The 14,883-nt window shown below is 42.2% G+C and overlaps 1 protein-coding gene across 1 annotated transcript in view; it reads left to right on the plus strand.

Moving 5' to 3' along the window:
* Window positions 1-211: 211 nt before the first annotated feature.
* LOC107396444 (spectrin beta chain, non-erythrocytic 1) overlaps window positions 212-14,883 on the plus strand; it is a 141,151-nt gene continuing 126,479 nt past the window's right edge. Inside the window, exon 1 of the mRNA XM_054738516.2 lies at window positions 212-346. The gene's annotated coding sequence lies outside the window, so the exon portion shown is untranslated. The remainder of the gene's footprint in view (window positions 347-14,883) is intronic.

The following is a 14,883-nucleotide window of genomic DNA, read 5'->3' on the forward strand; positions in this document are numbered from 1 at the left end:
AAATTGTTTAGTTTCCATGTTTATCATCAGCATTAAAATATATTGTTGCTGCTCATCTGCAGACCAGGTTCTGGTGTTTATGTTTTACCCGGATGTAAAATGATTAATCCTGTAAAGTGAGTCTAATAATGTCAGGAGGAGTCTCCATCTTAAGCTCCGCCCGGTGCGTACCGGTGAGCAGACCGAGCGCTCCTGCCGCTGCAGTCCGATTCAAACTGAGGTCCAGTTAGGAGGGGGGAGGAGGAGTAGGATTTGAGGATTCTGGTTGTTTTTGCTCCGAGCTCCCATTCTGGCCGTCCGTCCTTTACTTCGAACGGGACTTCAGCGCTCGTTTACCGTCCTCCAGGTGAGCTCCGCCCTCTGTTCGGTACCGGTTTGTTTCACCAGCCTCTCTGTCCGGTGTTGGTGTGGTAGTGTCCGCTCTAGGAGCGTCTACATGCTGCAGGGCGGCTGGTCCTGGATTTGCGGCGGGATGCGTCTCTGTTAATTGTTGCAGCGTCATTAAACCAGCTGGTGGTGATGATGAGGAGGAATCAGGCGCATCATGATGAAGCTCTGTGGAGCTCTGTGAAGGTCTGTGACCCGGTTCTGTAGAATTTGTGCTGCAGCTCCAGTGCGACACAAAGCTGCTGCTCATTGGTTAATCTGTCCTCTGGTGGAAGTTTGATTGCGACCTCTGATGATGATGATGATGATGATGATGACGACGACGCAGGCGTGGTCGCCTTGCGCTGACCTCAGAACAATAACACCAGATCATCCCTGGTCATTCCTGCAGGGACCTCCTTTAGCTCGAAGTGTCCTGAAGCCCCTGTTGTTATTTTCAACCATCTCAGGTGTTTGGACCCATGTGGATCTGGGTCATGTGGTTCTGGTTCTGATAAGTCTCCTGTTCTAGTGACTGCAGCTGTGTGTCTGTGGGAACCTTCAGTAGAACGATTACGTAACCAGACCGGACTGCTGATCTCCTCATCCACTGCTTCTCCTCAACCTTACTCCTTTTTACCCCCCCCCCCCCCCCCAACACCACCACCGCCACACACACACACACACACACACACACACACACACACACACACACACACACACTTGTGAACCTGTTGACTGAAGCCTTTAAACTGAGGCAGGGAGGTGTCGGTTTGTGCTCCTGCTGCTTTAACAAGGAGCAGCTGGAACCCCCCCCCCCCCCCCCCCCTTCATTTGTCCCCTGGATTCAAACCTTCAGCCCCGTTAAAAACTTTCATACACAATCATAAAACAGTGAGCCACCTCTTCCCCACTGATCGTTGCTGATTTCGTCCTTCAGCAGTCCTCTTCCACATCAGGAGACCTGCAGGTGACATGCTCCAGTCAGAGGGTTTATTTAACATTTCCAGCTGCTTTGGTCTGAACAGGCTCCGCCCATCCTTTTATTTTAGCAAAGGTGCTTTGTGTCAGTTCTGCTGACATTTAAAAACGTTTTATGGGATTCAGGTTCCACGGTGCAGCACGCGTCATCCGATTTTCATAGCTTTTTAAGTAATAATTAACTTTAAAAACAGTTGGAAGAGATTTAGATGACTTTTTAAAGGTTCGTTAAATATCAACTCTTGGAAATTAGAGCCGTTTGAAATCTGTTGCTCTGAATTACAAGTGTTTAGTTTCATCAGATGAAACAGGAAGCGACATGCTGATGGAATTTATGATGGAGGTGTGCAAAAGCCTAACCAGGGGTTGGCTAGCTGTGTTTTTCATTACGTCGGATGTTTTACTCCAATGAGCGTTCTCCAGTTAGCTTCAGGAGCTGCCATGTGTGTCTCAGCTGCATTAATAAACAATCCAAACACACACAAAAAAAACTGTTAATCTGTTTTCTTCAGTGCTTGGTTTAGGAATTATGCACCTAAAATGAGCTGTTTTAAAATGTCCCCGTGTGTGATGTCATAAACAGGGAAATTAGCATAGAACCACTTCTCACATGGTCGAGAGAGTTGCCCCAGGAGGAGCAGCGACTCTGCTCTGAGCTCCTCCCACTTTCGGAACTTCTCAGCCTATAGAAGCCTGAGCAGGTAATGGGTGGGCGTGGCCAGCTCTGGTTTATTTCCTTGAAGTGACAGACGCTGAAATGGCTCATTCTGGAAGGTGCCGAAACTGTCAGGACTGAAACAGCTGATACCAGTTCATGTGAAAGGCATTTGGTGTAAAGAACGTCAAACACCTGTCTGACACCTGTAGGACTATTATAACTCCAATCCAATCATCTGATTTTAAATTGGGTCAGATCACTAGATTTTCAACAAATTGGAATTGGGTGGGAAAAATCCATTTTAACAATTTAAAACAACAAACATTACTTTTTAAATTCATCCTGAAAAATTGATTTTCAAATAAATAATAGTGGCTTAGTTTTAAATTCAAGTACGCTCAGGTCAGCAGCACAATCAAGTCCCGTTTCTACCACCTTAGGCGAATTTCTAAATGAAAGCCCATCCTGAGTGTCCGTCTTCTAGTCAATGATCCATGCCTTCATCACATCCCGGCAAGACTACTCCCAACTCCTGTTTATACGGCATCAGCAAAGCTGCTCTGTCCAGACTTAAGCTCGTCCAGAATTCGGCAGCACGGTTTCTGGAGCTGACAGAAGACAGCGCATCACACCCATTCTGAAAACACTGCATTGGTTGCCCGCTCGGTTCAGGATCACCTTCTAAATCCTACTACTTGCATTCAAATGTTAGAACAGTCAGGCCCCTCCTTATCTGAGCAAACTCCTCCACTTCTACCACCCTTCTCATGCTCTTAGGTCCGCAGATAAACTCCTCCTCACCGTCCCTAAGGTGCGTTTGAGGACTCGCGGGGAAAGGGCTTTTTGCATCTGTGCCCCAAAACTTTGAAACTCACTACCCCTCCCGGTTAGACGGGCACCCTCACTTGCCATCTTTAAATCGAGGCTGCAATCGCGTTACTTCTCCATGTCCTTCGATTCTTAGCATCAACTATTTGTCATACCTTTTTCCAGTGTGGTTTTCCCATCTTAAATCTGTCTGACCACTTGTATTGTTTTTGTTTGTAACCATACTTTGTTGTATTATTTTTAAAATTGTTTTTATGATGCAGCTATTTAATGCTTTTGCTGTTTTATTCTGTACAGCACTTTGGTTGGTTGTGATGCCACGTTGAAAGCGCTTTTATAAATAAAAAGGTATGGTAAGTTCCTCTACATCGGTATTCTTTGTTTCACAGACAACGCCTTAAACTCCCAAAATTTAGGCTAGCCTGGGAGTTCACGCACCATAACATGTAGCTGCTAGCTAACACAGAGCATAGTTGTGCATCTAGAGAGAAAATGTCTGTAATTTGGATGTATTTTTAGACAAACAGCAAAGAGTGATAGACACATGTAATGTGTGCAAACTGGGCATTTAACGTGATGAAAAGGTAGTGCTGCGTTCAACACTATGAATCTGATGCACCACCGTATTAAAACCAACCCTGCTCAGTGACACCAAAAGTTATGTTTAGAATAAATAGTCTACAGACAGCAAAAATGCCCAGATGGCAGTACCACACTGGATGAGCGTTTGTGGTTGCAAGGGTTGGGTTTTGCATTCACCTTGAGTTGAGCTGCTTTCTCTTCCTACCTTTACAGATGCAGCAGTTCTACAGGTGTTTTGTAGAAAAGAGTGACCCTGCATCATGTGCATCATCCCTGTTGCTGAAAACAGAAGCACACCGAGTAATTGATTTAAAATATGAGCGACAAAGCTACTTTTATGTATATTCCTAATATTAACACATTTCTTATTAATGCACTTGTTAAACAAGTGATGTTTTATAGCAGATAAACCAAGGCAATGACATAAATACAGAAAGAAAAAAAACACAATAATGATTAAAAATTTTAAAAGACAATTCTAGTTTGTTCTCCTTTTTTCTTAAAGAGCAAGTAACCCCCAAATCAACTTTTTTGATGATAAACTATAAATGAGTGTCTAGTCATGCTGTAGACACACGTATTCAACAATTTGGTGCTTTAGTGCATCTTAGTTAAAACTTAAATATTCTGCCTAAAACTGTCAGTGTTGTGAAGTTGTCAGGTAAAAACTCTGCATTGCATTTGAATTTAAATCTGCCACCACTATTGGGTAAGAGGTGCACTATGACGTTAGCCGGTACATTATGATGTTGTTGTTGTGAGCCTGTGTGTGTGTGTGTGTGTTAGCGGCTCCGCCCTCTCGGTCTTCCTGGCAACAGCATTTGTTGCATTTTTCAAACAGGAAGTGGGAGTGGAGTAAGACTCTGAAAGGGGATGACTTGCTCTTTAATGCATTCCTAAAGTGTCGGACCGGGACTCGGTACCAGCAGATTCTTCATATCAAATGACTCGAAATTGGATCAGGAGCAAAAAAAAAAAAAAAAGAACTTGATTGGGACATTCCCAGTTATGACTTAAGAAAAAGTCCTACGTCTCCTTTAAACCGTTTTTGACTGAGTTTTGAAAATTTTAAACCTAGTTTTTATTCTTTTTTTATCCCTTTACTGTACTCTTTACTTGTACTCTGATTTTAGTTTTTTTTTTTTTTACCACCTTTACTGCATTTTGACCCTGTTTTATTCGGTTTCTTCTGTACTTTTATTTAGTTTTACTCTGCATGTCTGTTTCTGCTAGTTTTGGTCCCTCCCTCCCAGCTCGTTCCGCCTGTCTGGTAAACAGATCTGTGCGTGTCGCAGAGTTAATTAGTGCACAGCGTTGCTGGCACAGTGTGTGTCCCAGATGTCTGGTTGTCTGCTGGGGGGGTCTAGCTTGGTAAGGGAGGGGGAGGAGCTGTGGTCCTGTGATCAGGGAGAAACTAAAACTCACCTGTTGAAGCATCTTTCCTCCTCTAGTCCAAATGAAATCTGCAGCTAAGTGGAGTTTGGTTTTAATAAAAACTCAACACCAGAAGGAGTTTTCTGAACCGAAGACTTTAGATTAAACTGTGCAGCTGAGAATTGTCTGAGGTGCAGGAACAGCAGCTTAAGCAGGATGTGATGAAACAGTCCCTGAGGAGTGGGAGTGGGAGAGGAGAGGTATGTGTAGGAGAGGACAGGGTCAAGGAACAAACCAGACTGAGGAGGAGGAGGAGGGGTGTGAGGAAAAACGGCAAAGAGGAGGAATGGTCTTGTTTCAGATGATGTTTGTGAAAAAGTTTTAAAATGTTTGAGAGGAAATGTTTTTGCATCAGAACATGAAGTTAGAATAATCACGTTAAAGTTCGTGAACGGAGACGGTTTGTTTAATCCCTCTGATCCATCTGAAGGCTGAAACACTTGTGTGAAATGTGAACTTTTTTAAAAATCAGAGATGGTGTCAAAAGCAGAAATCAGCTGAGATAAACTGGGTGGAGGAGAGGGCCATGATGGGAGGAGTGGTGGAGGGAGGACAGGGGGGGAAACAAACAGCTGTAAAAACCTCCCTGGATGGAGGAATGTTCTGGAAAACATCCAGTAGATAGGAGGAGAAGGAGGTTAAAGTGAAACCAACAGGTCACCTGGAAGCTAAACCCCGTTAAAGATGCACCAGCTTAAGGCTTTGTGGCTGGTGTGTGCTGTAGATACAGTAAGAGCTAGACTGGTCTTGATGTAGTACCAGTACCGGGTTCTGGCTCAGCTCTGATGACTTCTGAGCAACATCACACATCACTGTGCACCGTGTTTTCATTAAATTGTCACATGGTGTCAGAAATTTCATGAAATCTGCTGACATTCGGTGAGTTTTTGTTTGTGTTGGGTTGTAGTTCTGAGAGGCCAAAGTGAGAAAAAGTGTCATTCATAATAGAAGAAGAAATATCACGACTGATATCGTATCACAATATTCTGTTTCATTTGTCAACCGCTGACTGGACAAATGTAGTTGGTAGAAATCCAAATCAGGTGAGAGAGACCAGTTAGTCTCTCCTACCTTCTGAATTCACTCACCATGTTAAAGAAGAAGCTAACCCTTTAGCTTAGTGCTAGACTATAAATTGCACCTTCATCATCTGATCATCTGGGTGTGATGGACATCAACAGTGAATTGTGGGAGTACTGCATGGAGAGGAAACGTGGCGACTGAGCCAGTTCAGCCTGGTTTCTACTGGTTCAAGCCCAGTTCACTTGTGGGACGGTCTAGCACACCTTGGTGGTGATCGGTGTGTACAAAAGTTAAGTGTTAGCTAGCTTACGAACGTTAGCTTACATCCTCCCCTGCTGCTGTTCACTGATGTAAACAAGTTGCCGACTTTGTCAGAATTCACCCCGCTGGATTTATAACATTATGTGATAACAGAGTTCACCTAACACTGGAGCTGATTAACAAATAAAAAATGGTTCTTACCCCCACCAGTTTTTGTCACTGGCAGTGCCGTTTCTGACCTAATGAGATGTTACAACAGTTTTGCATGCCGCCAATATAATAAAAACATTAGGGATGCACCGAAATAAAAATTCTTGGCCAAAATCGAAAATGAGGAAACCAAGGCCCAAAACTGAAACACCTAAAGACATTATCATGTCAATAGTTAGAACCATTTCATTAGGACTGATGAAGTAACCTTTTAAAGAGAATCTCTGATGTTCTTTAAAGCCCCAGTGTGTAATATTTACTATCAAATGAGTTACACTCCAGCGCTCAATATTGCCTCTACCAATGTCATTTTCATTGAATTTCGTTTTTACCTCTTGTGGCCACGAGCTGTTTGTTTCATAAAAATAGTAGGCTACATTGGTACTGACTTCAGAAGTAAACTTTCTTCTTCTGAAGCAGACACCCTTTTTATTCTGATCACTGTTTGAATGTGGATCTACTTTCTTTTGAGTGTAATGAGAAAGTAGTGAAGTGGCTCTCGCGTGACCGTTTTAGACCAATGTCGTGCTCACATTTAGTAAACAGCAAGCTAGCATAGCAGTGTACTCGGAGTTTGAAAATAAAAGCAATTATGTAATTTCCTTAGAAACTCAAATTAGAGAACACAAATTATTTTTATGGACACATGTTTGATGTAACGTGTCAGGGGTCGCGTTTCTGGCCAGCTCGTCGTTGTAAATGAGAATGATCTCAATCCAATCATCTGGTTAAATAAAGGTTAAATAAAATAAGAAAAAATAAATTTTGTTTAAATATATTTTAATTGAAAAATGCTCTTACCCGTTAGCATTTTCAAGTCTGTGTGCATTTTGAAGTTCCCACGCTTCAGCAGCTCTTCTTTCACCATTTAAATTATCCATGTTTTGTCTCCTCCCATCAACTGTTGCTGCTGGCTCAAAACTGTGGCTGCGCACCGTCAGCATTTAACATAAATCTAAATTTGTATTAAGAAACCGGAGCTTCTTGCTGCTGCTACTAATCCATTATTTTTCTGATTAGTCAGGAATGTTTTCCTTCAGTGAAGTTGAGGGAGCGAGTGACAGGACGTTGTGTAATTTAGAGATTATACTTGGATGTTTTTTCATCAATTAGTTAATAATGAAATATTATGAGGGGCATTTTTTGTAGAAAGGGAATACCACTGTGACAAAAAGAAACCCCGTTAGGACTGTTTCAGACCTCTACATAACAGCTGCAACTGCACCAGCGGCCACCCTAACCCATGATCAACAACTAAAAAAATTATTTATTAGTTTAGTTTTATGTGTGAATAAAATTAATAACATTAAATGCTGATTATTTACATGAAAAACATCCTCCCCTCTGCAGGAAGACATCATGATGGAAGACTTGACGATCAGCTTCTCTGAAAAAGCCATCTTCAAAATGGAACTGAAATAATCCCTGAGACCAAATCAATTTCTTCTTCTGTTAGCCGCCTAGTTTGCTATCTGTTCACAAGAGATGATGGTGGTGGACGGCTGATGACGAGTTTTACCCATAATACTCTTGGAGACGATTTCGGAGAACCACTTGTAAACGAGCACATCATAAATCTACATGTGAGAGTAAAAATAAAGCCAGTCATGCAGCACACATTTTTATTTAATATTTGACAGCTACTGCATCACTAAAGTCAGTCGGTCTTGTAATGTTTTTAGCAACCATGACTCAGTCCTGACTGGGGCAGCCCTAAATAAATCTGCATGAGAGGAATTATTAAGAATGGAGCTCATTCTCCTCTGAACACAAGCTATGGAAGTGCTTGTCTTCTCCAGCATCTATCGTTTGTTTAGAGGCGCCATTCCCTCTCATCCGCCTCACTGCAGGGGCGGGCTCCCCCCAAGCCCCCACTGAAGCTTCGCCCCTGGCTATTTTATCACCTTTATCACACGTATGTCGCATATTTGCAAACACTGCTGATGTATTGCACCCTGCTTACATTACAGTACTAAAAAGCACTCCTCTTCAATGGACGAGTTTGTTGCAAAGCCAGCAGAAATGATTAAACGTAGGGCTGCTCGATTATGGCAAAAATAATAATCACGATCATGGTGACTGAAATTGAGATCACGATTATTTAGGACGATTTTTCAATTTATGTTGATGTTATTTGTTTTTATTCAGTCATAAAATTGCTCAGGGCACAATCAGGACAAAAATAAATAAGAAACAAGATGATCACTAAAATAACTCCTGATTCCCAGTATAAAAAGACCAATATACTTATAGCTCATAGTCTATGACCCAAGGGCTATAGACCTTGGTTTAACTCATGTAAGTCTAACCAGTACAGACCCAAATACCAATATCTTGCAAATACTGACAGCAAGAATTATACAGTGGCATTTATAACAAATAAATGCTAATAAATTGATGTTCACAAAATGTTGCATAACATTTATTGAGTCGTGTCAAGGTGCTGTAGGAGCGTGCACTAGCGCCGTGTCCTCAGAGAGATTAGTTATTATTTATCAGCGCGAGGAACTTATTTCTACCTTTTTTATAAACTATTTATTTACAAGTCCATCAGTTAATGTAATAAATGTCCCAACCACAGCTGCACCCCCCACCCCCCAACCTGGTCTCACAGCAATCGGGGCAAGCTGCGCGTGTGTTTAGCACGCCGCACTCGCACATTTAGCTGTTTTTAGCTGCTCAGGAGTCCGCAGGTGCGGTGTGTGTGTCACTCACTCTGGTTAATCCAACAGGAAGCCGGCTCCGAGAGCTGTCTTTAGCGACCGACACATAGCTACATCATTCCCTTTCCTAATGTCCTGAAGAACGGTCCGGAGCGCAGGCGGAGTGTTTAGCTAACCTGCAGGAAATGTCGACGACAGTTATCCAGAAAGTAGCTAACCAGAGATGTTTCTGAGATGTTCGCTAGGTACTTTTAGGATTAAAAAGTCAAGAAGGGGGTCTGAAAAGCTGCTGAAATAGCGTCAAAGTCGCTAAGTTGGCAACACTGTGGAGGAGCGCTTCATTTGCAACTCAGGGCAGCGCAAGCGGGAGGAGCAAATAATCGGCTTGTTTTGTTTTTTATAATCGTTCAAAACTCAGATAGTAATTGTGATTAAAATTCAATTAATTGAGCAGCCCTAATTAAACGTGTTTCGTTTCCTCCCTGATGCTCTCCTTGATCTGCGATGTTACCACAGAATCGATCTGCAGCGACTCGCCCGTGTATTATCATGTATAAAAAAGAGTGTTTATGAGGTTTTTAATGTGCAACAGGAAGTTCTATTTCTATTTACTTTTTCCAAGTAAAAGTTGTGTTCATGTTTGGTGGTTAAATTCCTGATGGGATCAGAACAAACACCCAGGAGGAAATGAGCGAGTGTGACTTTAACACGCCGGCGTTGGTCTTGGATGAGCTGGTCCTCTGATGACTGACATCCCATTACCTGCTGAAGATGCGGCAGTTTGAGATAATTAGTTTGACAGACGAGCGATGAGGCAGCAGAGGAGGAGGAGATGAAAACATCAGGTTAAAGAGCTGATGACGGGGGAAATTTCATCAGTCTGAAGAACTCTAAAGGGAGGAAGATTAAAACGGCTGCAGCTGATCGCTGAAGGAGTGAGACGGTGAGGAGTCTGTATTTCAATGCACCATGCAGACACAAATCTTATCAGTTGTTAAAAATGGTCAAATATTGAGACTCGATTTTCCATCAATTTACTTGACCGCTTGTCCACGCAGGGTCGCAGGAGAATAGATTTTGTTGTTGATTAATAATAAAGCATGCAAACTTAAACGGTGGAACTCTAAAGTGAATGGACCGATTGATGGACACACACTTAATGGAATGAACACACTTAGCAGTTTCAGCTTGCCTTTAGCACCCTCTAGTGTCAATTTAGCAGAACAGAAAGTGAAACTTATCTCCTCGCTTTGCGTTTGTCTTTTTAACACCTTAATCTAACAGCTGAAATGTCTTCTCAGCCCACCACTCTGAAGTTGCAAGTGCAATATTTTGGCCACAGGGGGCGGTGGGGTCTGAGTGACTCTTCATTAACCCTGTAAAGCAGGGGTGCCCAACTCTTTTGTACGTTCTTCCTGTGTTTATCTTCATTGTCCCTTTTTTGTTCTTTTCTTACACAGTTTTAGTAAAACTTTGTTTTTTTACCTGACATGTTTCAGCGTGTATCTCTAGCCATCATCAGAGATCGTCGGTGTTGGTTTCATAGACAGGAAAAAGGAAAGAACAGGATGACCCCACACAAAACTCCTGGGTATGTAACCTTTCACAACACAAGCTAATAGAAGCAGGGAAACGTATATTAAAGAACAGATTAAACTTTGCCATGACTCCACAAAAAATACTACTGTATATGAAGAATTCATCGCAGCAACAGAACTGGCATGCCAACAAATCACAGATGAAAGTAAAACAGCAGGGTAAAGAAATAATGTTGTTGGGACATTAAAGCAACATCACAATAGAAGAAAGAGCAGCTGTAACATCACTAACCAAAAACGAACACATCATCATTTTACCAGCAGATAAAGGAAGAACCACAGTAGTAATGGACAAAAAAGTACAAATGGATGAAACAGATGCTAGAAGACAGCAACACATGCAAAACTTTAAAAAATGACAGAGGATATTATCTCATTCACTACCCTTGACGACTAAAGTCATAATTTTAAATCCAACCGTTCAATACAAATGACAACTAAAGTCGTCATTTGTATTTTTTTACTGCGTGGGTGTTGGAACGAGCCCCCGCACCATGAGAACAAACATCTCAGCTCTAAAGCCGATCTTCATCCGCATACATCACACGCCGCATGATCAGGAAGCAGAAAATCCATGTGTTAGGAGATCGTTTTGGGCCGCTGCTGTAAAAAAAGTGAGGCGCGAACCAGAAAAGCTTCTGCTGATCACATTTTGACAACGGATTATGAAAGAACGGATAAAGCTCGAAACGCACGGATTCTTCCTGATGTAAAAGCATAGGCGTCATTTTAACCGGGGACGCCGGGGACATGTCCCCGTCAAAATTTGTGATTGGCAGCTGTGTCCCCCCCACTTTAACAAAAGCCTGCTGATGAGGATTTTGTTTTACCAGCTCAGATCTTATACCAGGGGTCGGCAACCTGTTCCCATCAAAGAGCCATTATTACCCGTTTCCCACAGTAAAGAAAACACCGCAGCAGCCGCGGCGTTGTGGGCGGGGCCTACCCTCAGACAGCAGAGAGCTGCTCACAACCAGGTGACAGCAGCAGGTACCGGTCGCTCGCATGGGCATCGCACCCGTGGGGGATTCAACACCCACACTTTTCCAGCTGTTTTGCTCACCTCCACACCAGTCTGGTTTCTTTATGTCACACTCTGTTTGCCTCATCTCCTTCTTCACCTCCCGCTTCTGACAACCGATGTCGGGTTTCCAGGAGAGCAGGAGAGGGAGGGACGGAAGAGCTCGACTGAATTCATAATTTTACATCTTGACATTAGCTGTACAAAGTCTGAGTTTGATAAAGTGAAGAACAACAATTTGCAGAGGTTTATAACTGGCACAGCACCAGGTTTTACTTTTGGGTGGGCCACGGTAATTTTGGACGGACCTTAATAAGCAGTGACTTAAGTGAAGCAGGCAGGTCGCGCTAGAAAATGTCGTTTAAAAATAGGTCATAAATGTTTTACCCCGTCATTTTTATTTCTAAAATATGAAGTAAAAACTACAAATTTAATTTTCATTCATTTGTCATTAATATGTAGTCTACACCCGTCCGTTAAGTGGACCATCTTCCAGTAAAAGCAAAGCATCCAGCCCACCTCTCCAAATGCATAAAATGTGCACCACAGCCGTTAGGCGCGCCGCGCGCACCGCCAGCTACATCAGTCCAGACAAGAGCAGAGCAAATAGAATAGAGGATCATTCTGTCTGGATGTGGATGGAGATTACATTTTACAGCAGCCTGATCATCATTTAAATAAAACCATCACCTGCTAGTCCACGCTATCAGCATTATTTTAATTGGTGTGTGTGTGTGTGTGTGTGTGTGTGTGTGTGTGTGTGTGTGTGTTTTCCACTTCCAACACTGGTCTAACCAACCAGACCAGCGTGTCCAGTAACATTAATGTTACAATTAAACAGTTTCACTTCATGTAGGCTAGGAACATTTCACCTGCCGTGGCCCGACCGCTTCTGCTCCACATAAACTTTGTGCGTAATCAAATGTCTCTACAGGTGCTTTATGAGCTGCTATTCTGCCTCAGACTGGATGCGTCATGCGTCTCCATATTAGAGACGGGAAAAAGCGCTGTTCAGCCAAAGTTTCATAATTTCATAAAAAGAACATTTTTCCAAGCTCATCCATGCGCATCTTTGTGCGTCGGGGTAATTCTTTCAAAACAGCCAGCATCCTTGAGTTTATCCATCAAAATACAGTCAAATGGAAATATCTGTAACCTGCCATTTAACTGTTTTGCCTTCTTGTGAAGATCGTTGCAAAGAGAAACAATTAAACTTGATTAACCCCAGAGCCACGCGCACTGCGCTGTACGTCGTGACTGTAAATGAGGGGAAACGATTTAATCGGATCCTTTTCTCTTCAACATGGTTTAATGTAAAGTTTCATTCAGTACAAACTTTAGTTACACCAATATAACGAGACAGAGCCTGGATTTGTATTCTGAACAGTTTAAACATGTTAAAAACGGAGACGTGCGTGACGCGTCTTAAATTCGCACCTGCTCCGCTATTATGGAAATTAAACTAACAAGGTGAATACCATCAAATTATTTTAGGCACAGACAACATCTCCCACACTTTTGAAAATCTTGCAACGCGCCTGGTCGCTCGTGTACGTCAAAGTTATCTTTCATAAGAAGATAATCAATAAAACGATTTATATAAAGATGATCCAGAAGTTGTAGCCCGTCTCTGCCTACAATATTTTGGTATTTTTCACCCTGTTGGTGGTTTTACTGAGCAGGTGCCACTTTTGTCATACGTTTCTTTTAAAAACATGTTTAGACTGTTCAGAATACAAATCCAGGCTCTCAGAACCAGAGCGCATGTGAGAAGGTTCCTCCCACTGAAGCAAGTGTTTTCCAAACCCTGTCTCTCAGAGACTTGTCACTTAGAAAATGTTCCCTGATTATGAAACTTTGGCTGAATAGTGCTTGTTCCTGTCTCCAATGTGGCGACACATCCAGGAGCCGTCTGAGGAGAATCCCAGAATCTGACATCCTCCAGCTCAGGAAGCGCCTATGATTACGCACAAGCGTGACGCGTCAACCCGGTCTCACAGTAAGACCGGGTTGGACCTGTTCAGGTTTACGCAGACAATCTTTAAATTTAGAATTAGCATACAGATGTAAAATTAATGCAGTAAAATATAAAGCTTTATATTTAAATATCAATTCATTATTTTAAGAGCACAGAGAGCCGCATCAGATGGATGAAAGAGCCGCATGCGGCTACAGAGCCGCCGACCCCTGTGCTAGCCTATATTGTCCCCAGCAATTTTTAAACCCCACTCAAGTGTATGGTTATTGTCCCCAGCAATTCTGAAAACAAACTGACGCCCTTGTGTAAAAGAGGTGAGTCTCCGCTTTGTTTTGGTAGTTTTGGCATCGACATCATCCTAGCGTGCAACGTTCTGTGACTCTTAAAAAAACAGTAAAAACGGTGAGAAACGCTGGCAGTGAAGGGCTTAACCAATCAGGAAATGGCTGTTAGTGAATGAGTTAAGAAAAACATGAAACAATTATTGAAACCACTGCAGGAAAAAGACCAAATAACAGAAAAATGTATAAACAATGGATTCCAACAGCAAACATAATTCCAAGAATTTATGGAACCCCAAAAATACATAAACAGAAAACTTCACTGAGACCAATAGTTGACAGTATGGGGACACCGACAAATAACATAGCAAAAGAGATGAGCAGAATTATCAGCCCACTATTAGGTAACACAGATCAACTCTGTAAAAGCAGCACAGAACTTCCACTGATCTCACATGATGTTTCATCTCCGTTCACAAAAACACCAACCCTAAAAACATCAATATAGTAGTTAACAGGATCAGACACAACTTTACATAACAGGACAAACCTCAATTCAATTAAAGTTTATTTATATAGTGCCAAATCATGACAAGCATCATCTCAAGGCACTTCACATAATAAACATTCCAATACAGGTAAGTTCATTAAGCCAATCAAAAAAAAGTTTCCTATATAAGGAACCCAGCAAATTGCATCGAGTCACTGACTAGTGTCAGTGACAAACCTCACAGCAGATGACATAGCACAATTGATAGAACTGGTAGCTAACTCCACTTAACTTACAACAAAACCATATACAAACAACTAGATGGCTTCGCCATGGGAAAAACCATGACAGTCAGAAAAAGACTAGTACACCCAAAGGATGACATGATCAGATAAAAAATGTGGAGTCATATCAAAAATACCACGGAAACTGCAATAAAACATACATAGAGGAAACCAGACACCAACTCAACACACGAAAAATAGAACATCAAAGCGAGTGTGAAACAA

The sequence above is a fragment of the Nothobranchius furzeri genome, chromosome 12 (genome assembly GCF_043380555.1).
Source record: "Nothobranchius furzeri strain GRZ-AD chromosome 12, NfurGRZ-RIMD1, whole genome shotgun sequence".
In the NCBI taxonomy this organism is placed as follows: Eukaryota; Metazoa; Chordata; class Actinopteri; order Cyprinodontiformes; family Nothobranchiidae; genus Nothobranchius; species Nothobranchius furzeri.